Source organism: Erinaceus europaeus, chromosome 15 (assembly GCF_950295315.1).
Source record: "Erinaceus europaeus chromosome 15, mEriEur2.1, whole genome shotgun sequence".
In the NCBI taxonomy this organism is placed as follows: domain Eukaryota; kingdom Metazoa; phylum Chordata; class Mammalia; order Eulipotyphla; family Erinaceidae; genus Erinaceus; species Erinaceus europaeus.
This window is the reverse complement of record NC_080176.1, coordinates 21,993,572-22,010,496: the sequence shown is the minus strand read 5'-3', so window position 1 is coordinate 22,010,496 and position 16,925 is coordinate 21,993,572. Positions and strand designations below refer to the sequence as shown.

The 16,925-nt window shown below is 52.7% G+C and overlaps 1 protein-coding gene across 2 annotated transcripts in view; it reads left to right on the top strand.

The window, feature by feature from the left end:
- Positions 1-11,995: 11,995 nt before the first annotated feature.
- Positions 11,996-16,925, top strand: part of CARD11 (caspase recruitment domain family member 11) — a 58,343-nt gene continuing 53,413 nt past the window's right edge. For both annotated transcript variants that reach the window (XR_009545006.1, XM_007525061.2), the window contains exon 1: positions 11,996-12,161. The gene's annotated coding sequence lies outside the window, so the exon portion shown is untranslated. The remainder of the gene's footprint in view (positions 12,162-16,925) is intronic.

Here is a 16,925-nt window from a genome sequence, read left to right as displayed (position 1 = left end):
TGTAATCTTACAGTCTTGTAACAGACTCTTAATAACAATTTTTTTTAATTATTAAATTAAAAAGTTAAAAGGAGGACCAGTGAAATATTGGGGTTTCAGAAAAGTCACAACCTATTTGACTATGTTTGTCAGAAAAAACGCACCAAGGCTTTTCTGACAGCACAACACCTGCTCTGCCATGTGCATGACCCCGGGTTCCTGCCCGGTCCCCATGACACTGGAGGAAGCTGTAGTGCCGTCATATCTCTCTCTCCCCTCTATCTCTTGTCTCTGCTCAACAGGAAAAGAGAAAGCAAATGAAAAGGAACATGTTTTCAGAGTCTTTGATCAGAGTAGGTTTGGGAGCGGCTGGAGGGAGGTGGTTTCCCGATTTGTATTCTCTGCACCCCCCCACCTCCATGTGGGGTCGAGGGGAGGAAGCCACAAAGCCAGGTCACAGAACTTTCCGCTGAGGCGGTGAGGGTGGGCCATGAGAGCCTGGCCTCCCCATTTGCAGAAGAGAAACCGAAAGAGCAGCAGCTGTGGGCTCGCGGGAGGCCATGTCATTCTCACACGGCCTCCATCCCCCCCAGGTGCCGTGGCCTGATGCAGGGGGCTGGCTCCCAGGGCATGGGGGGTAAGGGCTCTGTGCCACAGAGAGCTGTGCTCATGCCCAGAGTGAGGCAAAGGGGCACCCTAGCGAGGGGCAGTGGGGCCAGCTGTCCAGGGGCCCTGCAGAGGAACACGGTGTCCGCCCAGCTGTCCACTCACCTCCCTGGAGGCACCTGTGGCCAGTGCACAGTCCCAACAGCAGTGGGTGGCCAGGTGAGCCCCGGGGGCTGTTCCCAGAGCTCTGACGCCATGGTCCCCAGAGGGGGGAGGCCAGGGCTCCGGCCCCGGTGCCCACACACACAGCTCGGCCGCACATCCTGCTGGGGCACAGGGCAGTCCCCCCGGAGCGAGCCAGACACCCACGCTGGTCTCAGACGCAGCCAAGGGAGCCCGTCAGGAAAAGAATTCGGCCGGCATCCACATTGGGTGGGGGGAGTTGCAGCCGTGCCTCCGTGTGCGGACGTGTGATCCCAGGCGTCGGAAGTTCCTTGACACAACCTTGATTTAACAGGCTCAGCAAGTGTGAGACACGAGACTTGTACACACAATCCAGTCACATCTAAACTCCAGCCATCCGTCAACCTGATTGCAGAATTAAGAGACGTTCGTTTGCAGTATCGTCCAGATACTTAAGGGTACGTTTAGCAGAAGACATGCACACACATGCACGTGTGCATACACACATGCACACGCACACAGGGCTTCAAGGACTAGAAAAGCCTCTCGGAGAGGATGGACCTGGAGCACAGCACAGCGTCACCCTCTCTGACTGAAAAGAGTCTCAGAATGAAACCATATAGAGGCGCCGGTGGCTCCTGCACTCCCATTCACTGTGAGCTGCGGGCCAGCACAATTCTCACCAACTTCTTCACTTCTCCTTTAGGATTCTCTTTTCTTTTATTTTTCTTTTCTTTTCTTTTCTTTTTTTTTTTTTTGCAGAAGTTGACACGCTGACCCTAACATTCAAATGAAGGTTCAGGAGGAACAGAAAGCCCAAGACACTCAGTGAAGAACTCCCACCTCTGACTGCAAGTTCACTCTGAAACCAAAACCATCAGGATCACACACCTGGCACAGTCACAAAATAGAAGTGTCCCTAGACAGACAGGCACAGGGAGGCAGGCGCCATGCGGATGCAGGCACATGCAGGCAGGCAGATGAGACATTGTTGGGTAGTATGCCAGCTCCCCCCGGTTTCTGTCTCTAATCTTGCTTAACTAAGTACCGGTATGCCTGTATGGGATTGGTTTGATCCCACTCAAAGCTGCGGTCTATTTACATAAATCACTAACTATGCACCACCCTCCCTCCAGGGCATTGGTGGTTCAGTGGTAGAATTCTAGCCTGCTCCACCCCCTCTCCTTGTCACACCCTGATTTTCACCAGTCACTTTTCTCTCCACCCTCTCTACATCACATCTTGTTCACACCCTACTTGGAAAGTATATATAAAGACAGCATTGTGAGTTTTTAGTTTTAGCTTTAGCATAGCTTGGCTTAGATTTTGCTGCATCCTGCATGAATAAAGAGATACTGCGTACAGCTCAACCATGAGTCCCTGGTCGTCTGTCTCCCGTCAGTGAAGCTCAGCCCGACATAATGGCACCCAAACAGGGACCGGCATCGATGTGGGACCTAACCCACCCATCCCCCAGATAAGTAAACCTGGCTACCCATCCGCCCTGGGTTGCCTTTCTACTTATGAAGAGGTTTGCCAAAGCCTCTACTGTTTCATCATGAGACAGTTTCTCTGTCTCTGGAACATTTTGCTCTGGGCCACACTTTGTTTCCCTGACTGGAAACTTTAGTTTCTTGTGACCCTAATCATAGAGCTTGGGAGATGCACGGAGATTTTTCCTTGGACTTTCTGGATTCCCTCTCCCATGTTTCCCCAGGAAAAGGACTACATTTTGCTCTGGGCCACAATTTGACCGTGATCATAGACCTTGGGATATGCACGGAGATTTCCCCTGGGACTTTCTGGACTTCTTCTCGCGTGTTTCCCATGGAGAAGGACTACTCTAATTTGAGGAGCAGTCTCCAGTACCCTGGTAGTCCCCAAGAATGGAGACACGTGGTTAGTTCTACTCTCCTGATTGGATTCTTTCTTTGATGGGAAGACACTTTTAAAAATGGGTACCTGCAATCCTGCAGGAACAGTCAAAAGCACCCTAAATGGAATTTTGAGGAGCTTTTTGGACTAGGATGCCCTCTGGAGACTCATGATGCTACATGGTGAGATCTGGATAATCTGCTTTCAGTTGCATTTCGTAAGAAAGTGATTTGAATGACTGAATTTGTGTATGACATTGACTTAAAAAAAAATGCTGGACGCAGCCATGATTTCTAGAGACATCCAGAAACAATCCAAAAAATTGTTTTTTCCTCCTTTGATTTCTTTTTTTACGTCTTGGCATAAATCTGAAACGTTTAATCCTGAAAACAGTATGAGTTATGGGGGGGGCAGATAGTGCAATGATTATGTTAATGATTCTCATGCCTGAGACTTCTAACCATGGTTCTTCTGTTTACCTTTCCACATTTTATTGAGTTTAAACTGTTTAAACAACCTTAAAATCATACTAGAAAGGACTTCCAATTATAATGGAGTTATCAATTATAGTAAACTTTTAATCTGCTACAAGTTTTGTTTGACAAGTAAGTGAATTTCAGCTGTCAAGTCTTCACATGAAAAAGCATCTGCTCGAATGTAATTCCTGGAAATCCATTTGGACCCCTGTTCTCTGACATTGCCCACAAGATGGAATGACTACAACGCACCCCCAGAAACCAATGATGTGACCTGGAATGACCTGAAGAAACAGATTAACAGACTCCAAAGCTCACTCTCTACAGAAAAGCGGAATTCCGGTGGCTGACATTCCCCATCGAGACAGACATGCAGCGTTTCATCCCCTGGCATTTTCTTCCGTGGTCATCTACTTTGGACTGACACTTCCATCAGACTTGCTGGTACACCTCTTGGACACTTTACACAACTTTACAGCAGTTTCCCTTTATGCTGCTGGGTTTCTCAAAGACTGACTGCAGCCAGCTGCCTTGGGACTTTATAGGCCATGTCCCCTCGCCTGCAGGCTCTGCAGAGACAGAAAACTCCCCCTCCTTACTAGGTCATGCCCACAGAGGCAGGAAACACCCTTTGAGACAAGAGATGCCCACAGAGGCATGAAGCGCCCCCAGCGGCAATAGATAACCCAAGAGGCAAAAAATGCCCTTTCGCCTGCTAGGCCTTGCCCCTTGAGACAGGAAACGCCCCCTTAGGCCTCCCCTTGGCATCACACTGGTTCTTGCTGCTCTCCTATTTTGTTCCTCCATGTTGTATGCCAGTTCTTTTGAAAACGCCTGTATGATATAGGTTTCTGTTCACCCCGCACTCCTGATAATATGGCAAATAGTTAAAAAGAAAGGGGGAGATGTTGGGTAGTATGCCAGTTCCCCCCGGCTTCTGTCTCTAATCCTGCTTAACTAAGCACTGGTATGCCTGTATGGCATTGGTTTGATCCCACTCAAAGCTGCGGTCTATTTACATAAATCACTAACTATGCACCACCCTCCCTCCAGGGCATTGGTGGTTCAGTGGTAGAATTCTCGCCTGCTCCGCCCCCTCTCCTTGTCACACCCTGATTTTCACCAGTCACTTTTCTCTCCACCCTCTCTACATCACATCCTGTTCACACCCTACTTGGAAAGTATATATAAGGACAGGATTGTTCGTTTTAGTTAGTTTTAGTTTAGTTTAGCTCGGCATTGATTGTGCTGCATCCTGCATGAATAAAGAGATACTGCGTACAACCCAGCCATGAGTCCCTGGTCATCTGTCTCTGCCCGCGAAGCCAGCCCAAAAAGACATGATCCAGAGAACTGGTGGGTGCTTACATGGGCCCTCCAAGAATCACTCCCAGTCAGATGATTCTAGACAGCAGGACTGGGACAGCTCAGCAGGGGAGGAGCTCTTATTCATTTATTTATTTATTTATTTATTTATTTAGGCATTAATGTTATATAGTCGACAGTAAATACAGTAATTTATACATGCATAACATTTCCCAGTTTTCCACATAACAATACAACCCCCACCAGGTCCTCCTCTGCTATCATGTTTCAGGACCTGACCTCTCCCCCCGCCCCCCCACCAGCCCCAGAGTCTTTTACTTTGGTGCAATACACCAACTCCAGTCCAAGTTCTGCTTAGTGTTTTCTCTTCTGATCTTGTTTTTCAACTTCTGTCTATGACTGAGATCATCCCATATTCATCCTTCTGTTTCTGACTTATTTCACTTAACATGATTCCTTCAAGCTCCATCCAAGATGAGATGAAGAAGGTGACTTTATCATTCTTCACAGGGGAGTAGTATTCCATTGTGTATATAGACCACAACTTGCTCAGTCACTCATCTGTTGTTGGACACCTGGGTTGCTTCCAGGATTTGGCTATTACAAATTGTGCTGCTATGAACACAGGTGTACACAAATCTTTTTGGATGGGTGTGTTGGCTTCCTTAGGACATATCCTCAGGAAAGGAATTGCAGGGTCACAGGCAGGTCCACTTGTAGCCTTCTGAGAGTTCTCCAGACTGAAGAGCCGTCCTTTTAACAATGGTGCTGAGATAGAAGGAAGAGGCTTCTCTGGTGACAGCTAGCATGCCTGGGGCCCCCAGAGCTGCCAGTTCAGGCCCCAATTAACCTTTATGCCAGACCTGCATGCTACTCTGCCCTCTTCTCCCCTCCTCTCTCACTTATTACTATTAAATAGTCGCTGCTTAGTTATTTACTATAATATTACAGAGTGGCTGGGCCGTGGTGTACCAGGGGCCAGGTTCAAGTCCCCGGCCCCCACCTGCAGGGGGAAAGCTTTGCAAGTGGTAAAGCAGGGCTGCAGGTGTCTCTCTTTATTATTATTATTATTATCTTTTATTTATTTAGAGACAGCCAGAAATTGAGAAGAAAAGGAAATAGAGAGGGAGAGAGAGAGACACCTGCAGCCCTACTTTACCACTTGCAAAGCTTTCCCCCTGCAGGTGGGGGCCAGAAGGTAGAACCTGGGTCCTTACACACTGTAACATGTGCGCTCAACCAGGTGCCTCACTGCCCAGTCCATACAGGTGTCTCTCTGTCTCTCTCCCTCTCTATCCCCATTCTCTCTTCTCAGTTTCTCTCTGTCCGATCAAGTGAAAAAAGAAAAACAGTTGTGAGAATTATGAATTAGAGGGGGTCGGTGGTAGCACAGCGGGTTAAGCGCACATGGCATGAAGCACAAGGACCGGCATACGGATCCTGGTTCAAGCCCCCAGCTCCCCACCTGCAGAGAGATCACTTCACAAGCCATGAAGCAGATCTATAGGTGTCTATCTTTCCCCCGTCTTCCCCTCCTCTCTGGGTTTCTCTCTGTCCTGTCCAACAACATCAATAACAACAATAGTAACCACCACAACAAGGACAACAAAAGGGGGGAAAATTGGCCTCCAGGAGCAGTGGATTCGTAGTGCAGGCACGGAGCTCCAGCAATAACCCTGGAGACAGAGAGTTGGGCGGTAGCACAGCAGGTTGAGCGCACGTGGTGCAAAGTGCAAGGACCGGAGTAAAGATCCCAGTTCCAGCCCCCAGCTCCCCACCTACAGGGGAGTCACTTCACAGGCAGTGAAGCAGATCTGTAGGTGTCTATCTTTCTCTCCCCCTCTCTGTCTTCCCCTCCTCTCTCCATTTGTCCTATCCAACAACGACAACAACAATAATAACTACAATAAAAGAAAAACAAGAGCAACAAAAGGGAAAATAAATTTTTTTTTAAACTTTAAAAAAATAACCCTGGAGGCAAAGAAATATGAATTAGATTCATTCGAGATTGAACTTGCATTCCTGCCTCCCAGCAGTTGGAAATGTCACGTGGAAATGAACCACAGGCCTACCTGTGAAGGCTTCTTGTGACAGTCTGTGTTTCTTTGACACTTTACGCTGACTCATGAGTGAGTCTCTGACCCTGGTTGAGTGCGAGGCTTTCTCACTGTGTCACTTCGTGTACGAGTGACAACAGAGGAAGAGCTAGCTGTAGCACCATGGATGGGGAAGGAGGCAGGGATTGTTCTGCTGAGGGAGCCAACACACCATCCTGGCAGCTGCAGTGTGAAGACAGCCCCGGGGGTGGGAGCACTCCACACCTGTGAGATGGCACACTGCCCTGGACAGCCGGCCACTTTGTCCTCGGAACATTCAATATAGCGTCACTGTATGACTCAGAAATGCCACTCTTGGTGACACGAGAGCAGCAGAAGACATGCTTAGGACCAGACGCAGCCCTATACAGGAGTCCCTGACACGCTGCCCACGGTCACAGAGCAGCCCCAGCAGCCACCAGGGAACAGGCAGATCAGAGAGATGGCACTGGACCCAGCAGGAAAAAGAAGGAACTGACTGACACAGGGATCCACGTGGGTGACGGGGACCCTGCTGCAGAGGCCCACACCCGTGACGACCTTTAGAGAAAGTCACCTGCCTAAATGTATGTGTTACTATGCACTAGGACCCAGTTCAAGCCCCGGTCTCCTCCAGCAGGGGGAAAGCTTCAGGCGTTTTAAAGCAGGGCTGCTCTCTCTCTCTCTCTCTCTCTCTCTCTCTCTCTCTCTCCATCCCCTTTCCCTCTCAATTTCTCTTTTTTCCTATCAAATAAAATAAAGTTCAAAAATATTTTAAGGTCTGGGGAGACAGTATAGTGGTTCTGTAAAACAACACTCCTGCCTGAGGCTCTGAGGTCCCAGGTTCAGTTCCCCTGCACCATCAGCCAGAGCTCAGCAGGGCTCCAGGAGAAAGGAAGCAAGCAAGCAAGCAGGGTGGTGGCACACCTGGCTGAGCGCACATGTTACAATGTGCAAGGACCCGGGTTCAAGCCCCCAGTCCCCACCTGCAGCGGGAAAGCTTCACAAGTGGTGAAGCAGGGCTACAGGTGTCTCTGTCTCTCTCCTTCCTCTCAATTTCTTTTTTTTTAATATTTATTTATTCCCTTTTGTTGCCCTTGTTGTGTTTTTATTGTTGTAGTTATTGTTGTCATCGTTGTAGGGTAGGACAGAGAGAAATGGAGAGAGGAGGAGAAGACAGAGAGGGGGAGAGAAAGACAGACACCTGCAGACCTGCTTCACCGCTTGTGAAGCAACTCCCCTCCAGGTGGGGAGCCGGGGTCTCAAACCTAATCCTTATGCAGGTCCTTGTGCTTTGCGCCATGTGCATTTATCCTGCTGCACTACCGCCTGACTCCCTTCTCTCAATTTCTGTCTCTATCCAATAAATAAATAATATAATAAATTCTTTTATATTACAATATATTTTATTTTAATGAGAGATGCAAAGAGAAAGACCAGAGCACAGCTTAGCTCTGGCTAATGGTGGTGATGGGGATTGAACCTGCGACTTCAAGCCCTCAGGCTTTTGAAAGTCTTTTGGATAACCATTATGCTGTCTCTCCCCCGTTAATAAATTCTTAAAATTTTTGTTTTCTTACGTCTGTTTGAGCCCTTGACCTTCACCTGCAGGGGGAAAGATTTAGAAGTGATGAGGCAGAACTGCAGATATCTCTTTATCTCTGTCTCTGTCTCATCTCTCCTTTCCCTCTCAATTTCTGTGTCTGGCCAACCTCACTTATTTATTCTGTCATTCTTGAGTCCACCTGTGGAATACCCGTGGATTCTTCCACTCCAGGAACGGGGGCTTGTGGAGGGGGCAACAGTCATTATGCTTCACCATCCTCTCTTGTCCTCCACCCCTCACAGAAGACCACTGTCCCGTGTGCCCATCAGAGTCCCACTCCCTCAAGTTTGGCCTCTGCCCACATTTGCAAAGGCCCCAGGGGGCAGAGGTACCCAGTGCCCTTCCTTGAGCAGCAGCTGGCGACCCCCCAGGCCCACCAGAAGCAGTACCTGCAGAGCTGAGTCTGTGTCACCTCCCACTAGGCAGGACAGTCAGAGCAGGGACAGACCACAGAGCCGCACAGCCCAGGACAGCATGGCCAGTGTGCTCCTGGCTTGAGTTCTGCCATTTCTACCAACAGTTTTCCATTCTATTTTATCAACATCTCAGTCCGCAGCAGTGCAGGGGAAAAATGTGAATGAGCAGGAGCTGAGGTGCAGAGGACATGGGAGCAGACAGCAGTCTCTGCCAGGGGGGTCCCCCATCCTGAGAGCCACTGACCCTCAGAGCAGGCTTGTCAGAAATAGCATTTTGGCTTCAGGTGGAGTTGAAGCTGAAACAAAACTGTGAAGCTTCCAGAAAATTCTACAGCCAGCCCTTCCACCCACCACTCAGCACTTGTCTCCTCAACCTCTGTTCTCCTGAAACCCAGCATCCGGTGGGGGGGGGGGGGCGGTGTGCAGAGGAAGAGCCACTCTAACCGATGCTACCTACCACCCCTACATGCTCTGAGCCTGCCTTCTGTCTTACAAAAGCTTCCAGAAACTCACAGCAACTGGGATGCACTCTCCATCCTTCTGAGCATGAACTTACAGCCCACTGCCATTGGCTGCACCTCTACAACTTTCAGGAGAGGAGGTCAGTGTCTGTATCCAGAGGAGGTGAGTGTCTGTCTGTACCCAGAGAAGGTGAGTGTCTGTACCCAGAGAAGGTGAGTGTCTGTACGCAGAGGAGATGAGTGTCTGTACCCAGAGGAGGTGAGTGTCTATACCCAGAAGAGGTGAGTATCTGCACCCAGAGGAGGTGAGTATCTGCACCCAGAGGAGGTGACTGTCTGTATCCAGAGGAGATGAGTATCTCTACCCAGAGGAGGTGAGTGTCTGTACCCAGAGGAGGTGAGTGTCTATACCCAGAGGAGGTGAGTGTCTGTACCCAGAGGAGGTGAGGTTCAGTATCCAGAGTGGGTGAGTGTCTGTATCCAGAGGAGGTGAGTGTCTGTACCCAGAGGAGGTGAGTGTCAGTGTCCAGTGGAGGTGAGTGTTAGTCCCCAGTGGAGGTGAGTGTGACCTCAAGAAGCTTTTCACCCAGTGGTCATGAAGTGGGTTGGGGGGGTGGGGACACAGTTAGTGTGTCCTGGTGCTCTGGAGTGAAACCTTATAACAAGGATGTCAGAGATGACCACATAGCTGCTTCCTGTGTGTATGATCCAGGTTCAAGGCCTCAATGGGATGAAAGGAGCCTGCTGCTGTGGTCGTCTTCACACAGTTTGTCTCTGTTTCTCTGCCTGTCTCTATTCTTCCTCTAGCGTTTGCCCTTCTTCCGTAGCCAGTCAACAGCATCAGGTTGAAAGCTGTCAGGAGCTGCTTGTTGCTGGCTTTGAAAGTGACTGGGATCCATGTGGATTCAGTCGGCTAGGGAGGATCGTCAGTTTCCCCAATGAATGGGTACTCACGGGATGCACCACGAGAAGGTCGATCCAATGCATAAAAATTATTAATAAAAATTAATAAATAAGGGCCCGGCAGTGGAGCAGCAGGTTAAGCACATATGGCATGAAGTGCCAGGACCTGTGCAAGGATCCAGGTCTAGCTCCCGGCTCCCCACCTGCTGGGGGGTCTGTTCACAAGTGGTGAAGCAGGTCTGCAGGTCTTATCTTTCTTTCCCCTCACTGTCTTCCCCTCCTCTCTCCATTTCTCTCTGTCCTGTCCAACAACAACAGCAATGACAACAATAATAAATATGACAACAACAAAGGCAACAAAATGGGAAAAATGGCCTCCAGGAGCAGAAGACTCGTGGTGCAGACACTGAGCCCCAGAGATATCCCTGGAGGAAAGGAAAAAAGAAAGGAAGAAAGGGAGAAAGAGAGAAATGGTGACGCACCCAGTAGCATGCACACGTTACCATGTGTGAGAACCTGGGTTCGAGCCCCTGCTCCCCACCTGCAGGGGGGAAGCCTCATGAGCAGTGAAGCAGGGCTGCTATATCTCTGTTTCTCTCTGTCTCTATTAACAATCAGAACCGCGGGCCGGGCAGTAGCACAGCGGGTTAAATGCACACGGTGCAAAGCACAAGGACCGGCGTAAAGGATCCCAGTTCGAGCCACCGGCTCCCCACCTGCAGGGGAGTTGCTTCACAAACAGTGAAGTAAGTCAGCAGGTGTCTATCTTTCTCTTCCCCTCTCTGTCTCTCCCCCTCCTCTCTCCATTTCTCTCTGTCCTATCCAACAACGATGACAAACAATGATAGTAATGACCACAGCAATGATAAAACAACAAGGGCAACAAAAGAGGAAAAAATGGTCTCCAGGAGCAGTGGATTCATAGTGCAGGCACTGAGCCCCAACAGTAACCCTGGAGACAAAAAAAAAAAAATCAGAACCAAGTCTACAGAATAAACTAGAACATCCAGGGCCTGAGCAGTAGCTCACTGGGCCACAGGCCTGCTGGGCGCCCCCGGCACCACAGAGGTCATGCTGTGGCCCCCGGGGAAGCTCTGGTGATATGGCGCTCTCCATGTTTGTCTCTGTGTGGGGAGGTGAACTGCTACAGAGCCAGGGAGGGAAAGAGAGAGGAGAGGAAGAGAGGGAGAGGAGAGGAAAAGAGGGAGGAGAGAGAAGAAGAGAGGGAGAGAGAAAGAGAGGAGAGGAAAGGGAGAAAGAGGAGAGGGAAGAGAGAGGAAGGAGAGATAGGAGAGGAAGAGAAAGAGGAGAAGGAAGACAGGAGAGGAAGAAAGAGGGGAGAGGGAGAGAGGAAAAAGGAAGAGAGAGGAAAAAGAAAGAGGGAAGAGAGGGAGAGAGAGGAGAGAGAGAAAAGAGAGGGAGAGAGAGAGAGAGGAAGGGAGAGAGGAAGAGAGGAGAGGGGGACAGAAAAAGAGAGAGCAGAGAGGGAGAGAGAAAAAGAGCAGAGAGTGAGAGAGAGACGGGGAAGAGGGAGAAAGAGAGAGGGAGAAGAGCCAGGACCTCCCGAAGTCTCAAGCTCTGTGAGGACACTGGGCTGCGGGTCCCCAGGACCTCCTGAGGAAGGGACAGGCAGGCTGCCCAGGAGGCTGGGAGGCCCTTGGTGGAGTGCTGACCACTTGGCAGCCCCAGGAAGAAGCTTAAGTTTGTGGCGGGGCAAGGGGGGGTTTTGGGGGGGCAGGATGGGCTAGTCTAATCTCCCTGCCTTCCCACCCCCCACCCCCAGCCCAGCCCTGCAGGGTGCCTGTCCACGGTCTGGGTCCCGGCTTCCAGAAAGGCCCCTCTCATCCCCCCAACCTCCCCCACCTGGCTGGGGGCCAGCGCACCTGGACAAGTGTCTGGCCCTGGGCCGGCTGGGAGCACCCCCACATCCACCCCGGTGCCCCCCACCTGCAGCCCCCACTCCTCCCCACACCCAGGACCCATGCCCGCCCTCCCCCTCCCTTATCTCTTTTTCTAACCTTTTTGCATTTTTTTAAAGTCTCACTTCCTGTCTGGTTTTGCATTTCCCTCCTCCGCCCCTCCGCTGTGACATACTTTCTCTCCTTTCTGCTCCTTCTCCTCTGGGCAGCCTGGTGGCGTGGGGCCCCCTCCCATCACCCTCAAGGCCCTGAACGGCACCTCCCGAAAACACCCCACGGGTGGACAGAAAGCCAAGCCTGAGGCCAGCACGGACCCACGGAGCATGAGAGTCCCAGGTAGGCATACTTTGTTCTAGAAGTTTCCTGAGGTCATCTTGGGGGGCGGGGGGACACCACAGGAGGCTGTGCAGATGGGGGCATCACAGGGGACAGGGGACAAGAGGGGTCACAGCAGCACAGGGTAGGGGTCCTGCAAGGACAAAGTGGGGTGGCTGGGTGGCGGGGAACTGCCGCCTCAGGGTGCAGCGTGGGCGGGAGTGGGAGGTGACCTGGGTGAGGGGCTCCGCTGCCCCAACCTGCCCTCCAGCCCCGCCTCCCCCTCTTCCTCACCATCTGGGGGTCTCCTCACAAGGACCCACCACCACGCAAGAGGAGAAGAGGGGGCCCGCGGGAGGCCTGGGTAGGAAGGGAACCTTCCCAACACCTGAGGCGGGAGGAAGTCACAGACCACGGCCTGGTGTGGAGACACCGGAGGGGAGGGCCTGGGGAGGGCAGAGAGAGAGAGAAAAGGGGGAGAGGGAGGAGATAGGACAAGAGAGGGAGAGAGAGAAGGAGAGAAAGAGAGAGAACAGGGAGAGGGAGGAGAGAGAATAAGAAAGGGGGAGAGGGAGAGATGAAAGAGGAGAGGGAGACAAAAGAGAGAAAGGGAGAAGGAGACAGAGGAGGAGAGAGGGAAAGAGAGGGAGGGAGAGAGAGGAGGAGAGAGGGAGAGAGACAGAAAGGAGAGGGAGAGATAGGAGAAGGGGGAGAGAAAGAGGAGAGGAGGAGCGAAGGAAAAGGAAAGAGAGAGAAAGAGTGGGGGCCCCCAGGAGGCCCCAGTGTCCCCCCTCAGAGCCCTGGTCCTGCTCCTGAGTCCCAGTTCTGGGAGCTGCAGGGATGAGCCACAGGGGGCCCTCTTGGGGCACAGTGCAGGGAACCAGGCTGCAAGCCCCTCCCCAAGTGGGCCCCCCACTCACGCTGGGCAGAGGCCTTTGCAGTCCTCGCTGGAGCAGACTGCCCCCCCACGCCCTGAGCTGAGCTCACAGGCCAGGTGCCCCCCAGGCTCCTGTAGTCCTTCCCCACCTGCCTGGTCGGTGCTTCTCAGAGGTGGCTCAGGTCCTTCGTCCCGCCCCCCCATGGCCGAGCTTGGGGGCTCTGAGTCCAGCAGGTGCTGAAACCCAAAACTCTAATTCCTCTTTTTCCCTCCCCCAGGCCCAGCCCCCTCGAGCGACTTCCTGTCCCTGAAACTGGGTCCCCAGAGGCCCCTCTGCCCACAGTCACACGGCTGTCTTTTGCATTCAGCCTCTTTCACTTGGCATCACAGCCTCGAGGTTTCAGAATGTCCTTCCTTTTCTAGGCTACATACTATTCCGTTGTGGCCAGACTGGTGTGGTCTTCCCGTGTCCCTTGCGAGCCCGGCTCCTCCAAAGGTGGGGAGCCTCATGGGAATCACTCAGTGGCACTGCCTGGGCGGCACTGGGGGTCACCCCACAGAGGAACCCGGGGCCCAGGCTTCCTTACTCCCGGCGTGGGGGACTTGCACAGGACGGGGTGCGGGAGGATTGTCGCAGAGGGCGGCAGGGTCGCTAACAGTCGCTGGAGGAGATTCATGGGGCGACCATAGGGCGGTGTGTCTGGTCTGGGAGGCGGGAGGGCAGACACTGGGGGTGACGGGCTCGGCTCCTGCACACACGGAGGGCCCAGCTGAACCCCACAATTCAGTTGATCCTGGTGGGAATGGAGCTTCCGATGCCAGGAAAGTGGGGCCTCCTCAAATCATTTTCTTAAAAGATTTATCATCTATCCCATCATTGCTGGAGCTGTTCTGCTCTGAGCCTGCCTTAGCTTCTCTCAGGAGACGTGGGGGCCAGGCGGCGCTGCACCTGCCTGAGTGCTCACATCACAGTGCGTGAGGACCCCCGTTCGAGCCCCTGCTCCCCGCTTGCAGGGCTTCACAAGTGGTGAAGCAGGTGTGCAGGTGTCTCTCTGTCTCTTTCCCCATCTCCCTTCTGCTCTCAATTTCCCTCAGTCTCTATCTAGAATAAATAATTAAAATACTTGAAGAAGGAGCAGGGCCAAGCGGGGGCGCACCTGGCTGAGCACACGTTACTGCGCTCAAGGACCTAGGTTCGAGCCCCTGGTCTCCATCTACAGGGAAAAAGCTTTGTGAGTAGTGAAGCAGGGCTTCAGGTGTCTCCCTTTCTTCCTCTCTGTCTCCCGCTACCGCCTCAGTACCTGGCTATCTCCATCCAATAAATATACTTTTAAAAATGGAGGAGGGAGATAAAGATGCTGTGGCAAGGGGTGAGGGGGCATGAGCCTGGGTCTGCGTGTTACTCATGTCTTTCTTTCCTTCCTGTTTTAATTAGATAGGAAGGAACATTGAGATGGAGAGGGAGATAGGAAGATAGATGCCTGTTTCTGTGGGGACACAGGAGAGCCTGCAAGTCTCTGGTGGTTGTGGTGTTGGAATTTGAACTCAGTTCTTACCTGGGGGGCCCTGTGTCCCCACCACCCTGCCCCTCTCTGACTGCTCTCTGGCTTCTTGCTCGACTGCCAGAAAGATTCACCACTCTGGGATGACTTGTTCAGAGAGAGAGAGTCAGTCCACAGCACTAAAGCCTCCTCCAGCACAGTGAGGGCTGGGCTCTAGGCAAAGCAGATGTGCTGTCCATTGCTCTTTGAAAAGATGTTCCTATTTTTATGAGAGAGAGGTCAGAGCCCTGCTCAGCTCTGGCATAAGGTGGTGCCAGGGTTTGAACCTGAGGCCTCTGGGGCCTCAGAGATGCAGGTACTGCCCTGACACTGAGCCATCTGCCCTCAAGTCAGTTTGTTTGTTTTTGTTGGTTTTGGTTTTGCCTTCAGGGTTGTTGCTGGGACTTGTTGCCTGCACTAGGAATCCACTGCTCCTAGAGGCCATTTTTCCCTTTTGTTGCCCTTGTTGTTGATCGTTGTTGTTGCTATTGCTGTCGTTGTTGGATAGGACAGAGAGAAATGGAGAGAGGAGGGAAAGACAGGAGAAGAGAAAGATAGACACCTGCAGACCTGCTTCACCGCCCGTGAAGCGATCCCCCCACACAGGTGGGGAGCCGGGGGCTCGAACCGGGATCCTTAAGCTGGTCCTTGCGCTTTGTGCCACCTGCGCTTAACCTGCTGCGCTACCACCCAGCTCCCTACTTTTGTTTTCTTATGTTGAGGAGTTACTGCTTTGCTGTGCCATCACTAATCTGGGAGGGCGATTGTATTTTTAGAGTTACCATGTCCCCTTCACCTGAGACAGAGTGTGAAGCCAGATCACCATTCAGCTGCCTGCCTTGGGGTTGGACTGGGACCCCCGGGCGCCACACCCCAGCCGAGAGGAATAAAGAGGCTTCAGAAGCTAAACCCAGCCCAGGAGGTCCCCCGTGCCTCCCACCCCTCCAGCCCCAGCCACAAACGCAGACTGGGCCCTGCACCCCCTGCTCTGTGGGTCCTGCTGAATGGGGTGTCTCTTCTGGGGTATCTATTCTGGGTGTCTGCTGGGTGTCTCTGCTGAGTGTTTCTTCTGGGGGTGTCTCTTCTGGGTGTCTGCAGGGTATCTCTTCTTGGGTGTTTCTTCTGAGTGTCTCTGACGCCCTGGGGCCTTGCACCTACTGAGCCCTGCCCCACCACCTTGAGGAGGACAGCCCCCCCCCCACAGGTGAGCCCAGGGGAAGGGCTGCAGGCTCCATGCCCCCAGAGAGGGCCCTGCCTCCCTGTGGTTTCTGTCATGGGTTGTCACTTCCTTCCTGCCCCCCCAACTCTGGAGGATGGCGGCAAGGCTCCCTGCTCTGCACTGGCCCCACCCCCTGCACCCCAGCATTCCTAGTGGGAGGAGAGGTGGGGTAGACCACAGAGGCCTCCTCTGCCCCCTGTGACCTCAGGTGGCCCCTCTGGATGCAGGTGACCAGGGAGAGGGGTGCAGAGCTGGCAGACTGACCCCGGAGCTCCAAGGGGCTGCTGGGCAGGGAGGAGCCCAAAGGCCATCCATTGCAGACCTTTGGATGTGTCCCCCTCTACGGAGAGCATCCCCTTTGGGGACAGGAGTGGGAAGATGTTCTGTGCCAGTTCCAGAGGGCAGCAGGGACAGTGGGGGGTGCCCACAGCTGGGCAAGAGGGAAGGTTCCAGAAGCAGTGCAGTGGGCCCAGGAGCAGACAGCTGGGGGCACCTGGGGACACTGAGCTTCTAGAAGCATCAGGCATAGAGGCTTCATGTAGGGAACTTCCATGGGGGGCACAGGGGGTGCTGGGAGCATGTGCCCCCTGCATCCGGGTCTCCTGGGGCTGTGCTGTTTGTCCAGGCCCTTCCTGGGAGCTCATGCCCATCCCCCAGAGCTTGGTGGTGACGCCCACCCCAGCTGCCCCTGACACCATAGATCAGAGCACCCTGATGGAAGCCCGGCCCCGAGCTGCGGGACAGCTTACCTGGGTGGTATGTTGCCTTCCAGTGTGCCAGACCTGGGTTCAAGCCCCCAACCCACCCACCCTGAGGTGCCACAGTGGGGAGCTTTGGTGCTGTGTTCTCTCTTCCTCTGTCTCTGCAACACTTGGCCCGCAGGGGAGCCCTGGAGGTGGCAGCAGAATAAAAAGGGATTTTGTTTTTTTTATATATTTTTTATTTCTTTTATTATTGGATAGAGACAGAGAGAAAAATTGAGAGGGGAGGGAGATAGAGAGGGAGAGAGTCACCTGCAGCCCTGCTTCACCACTTGTGAAGCTTACCCCAGCAGATGGGGACCAGGGGCTTGAACCCGGGTCCTTGTGCACTGTAATGTGTGTGCTCAGCCAGGTGCACCACCACCTGGCCCCTAAAAAGGACTTTTA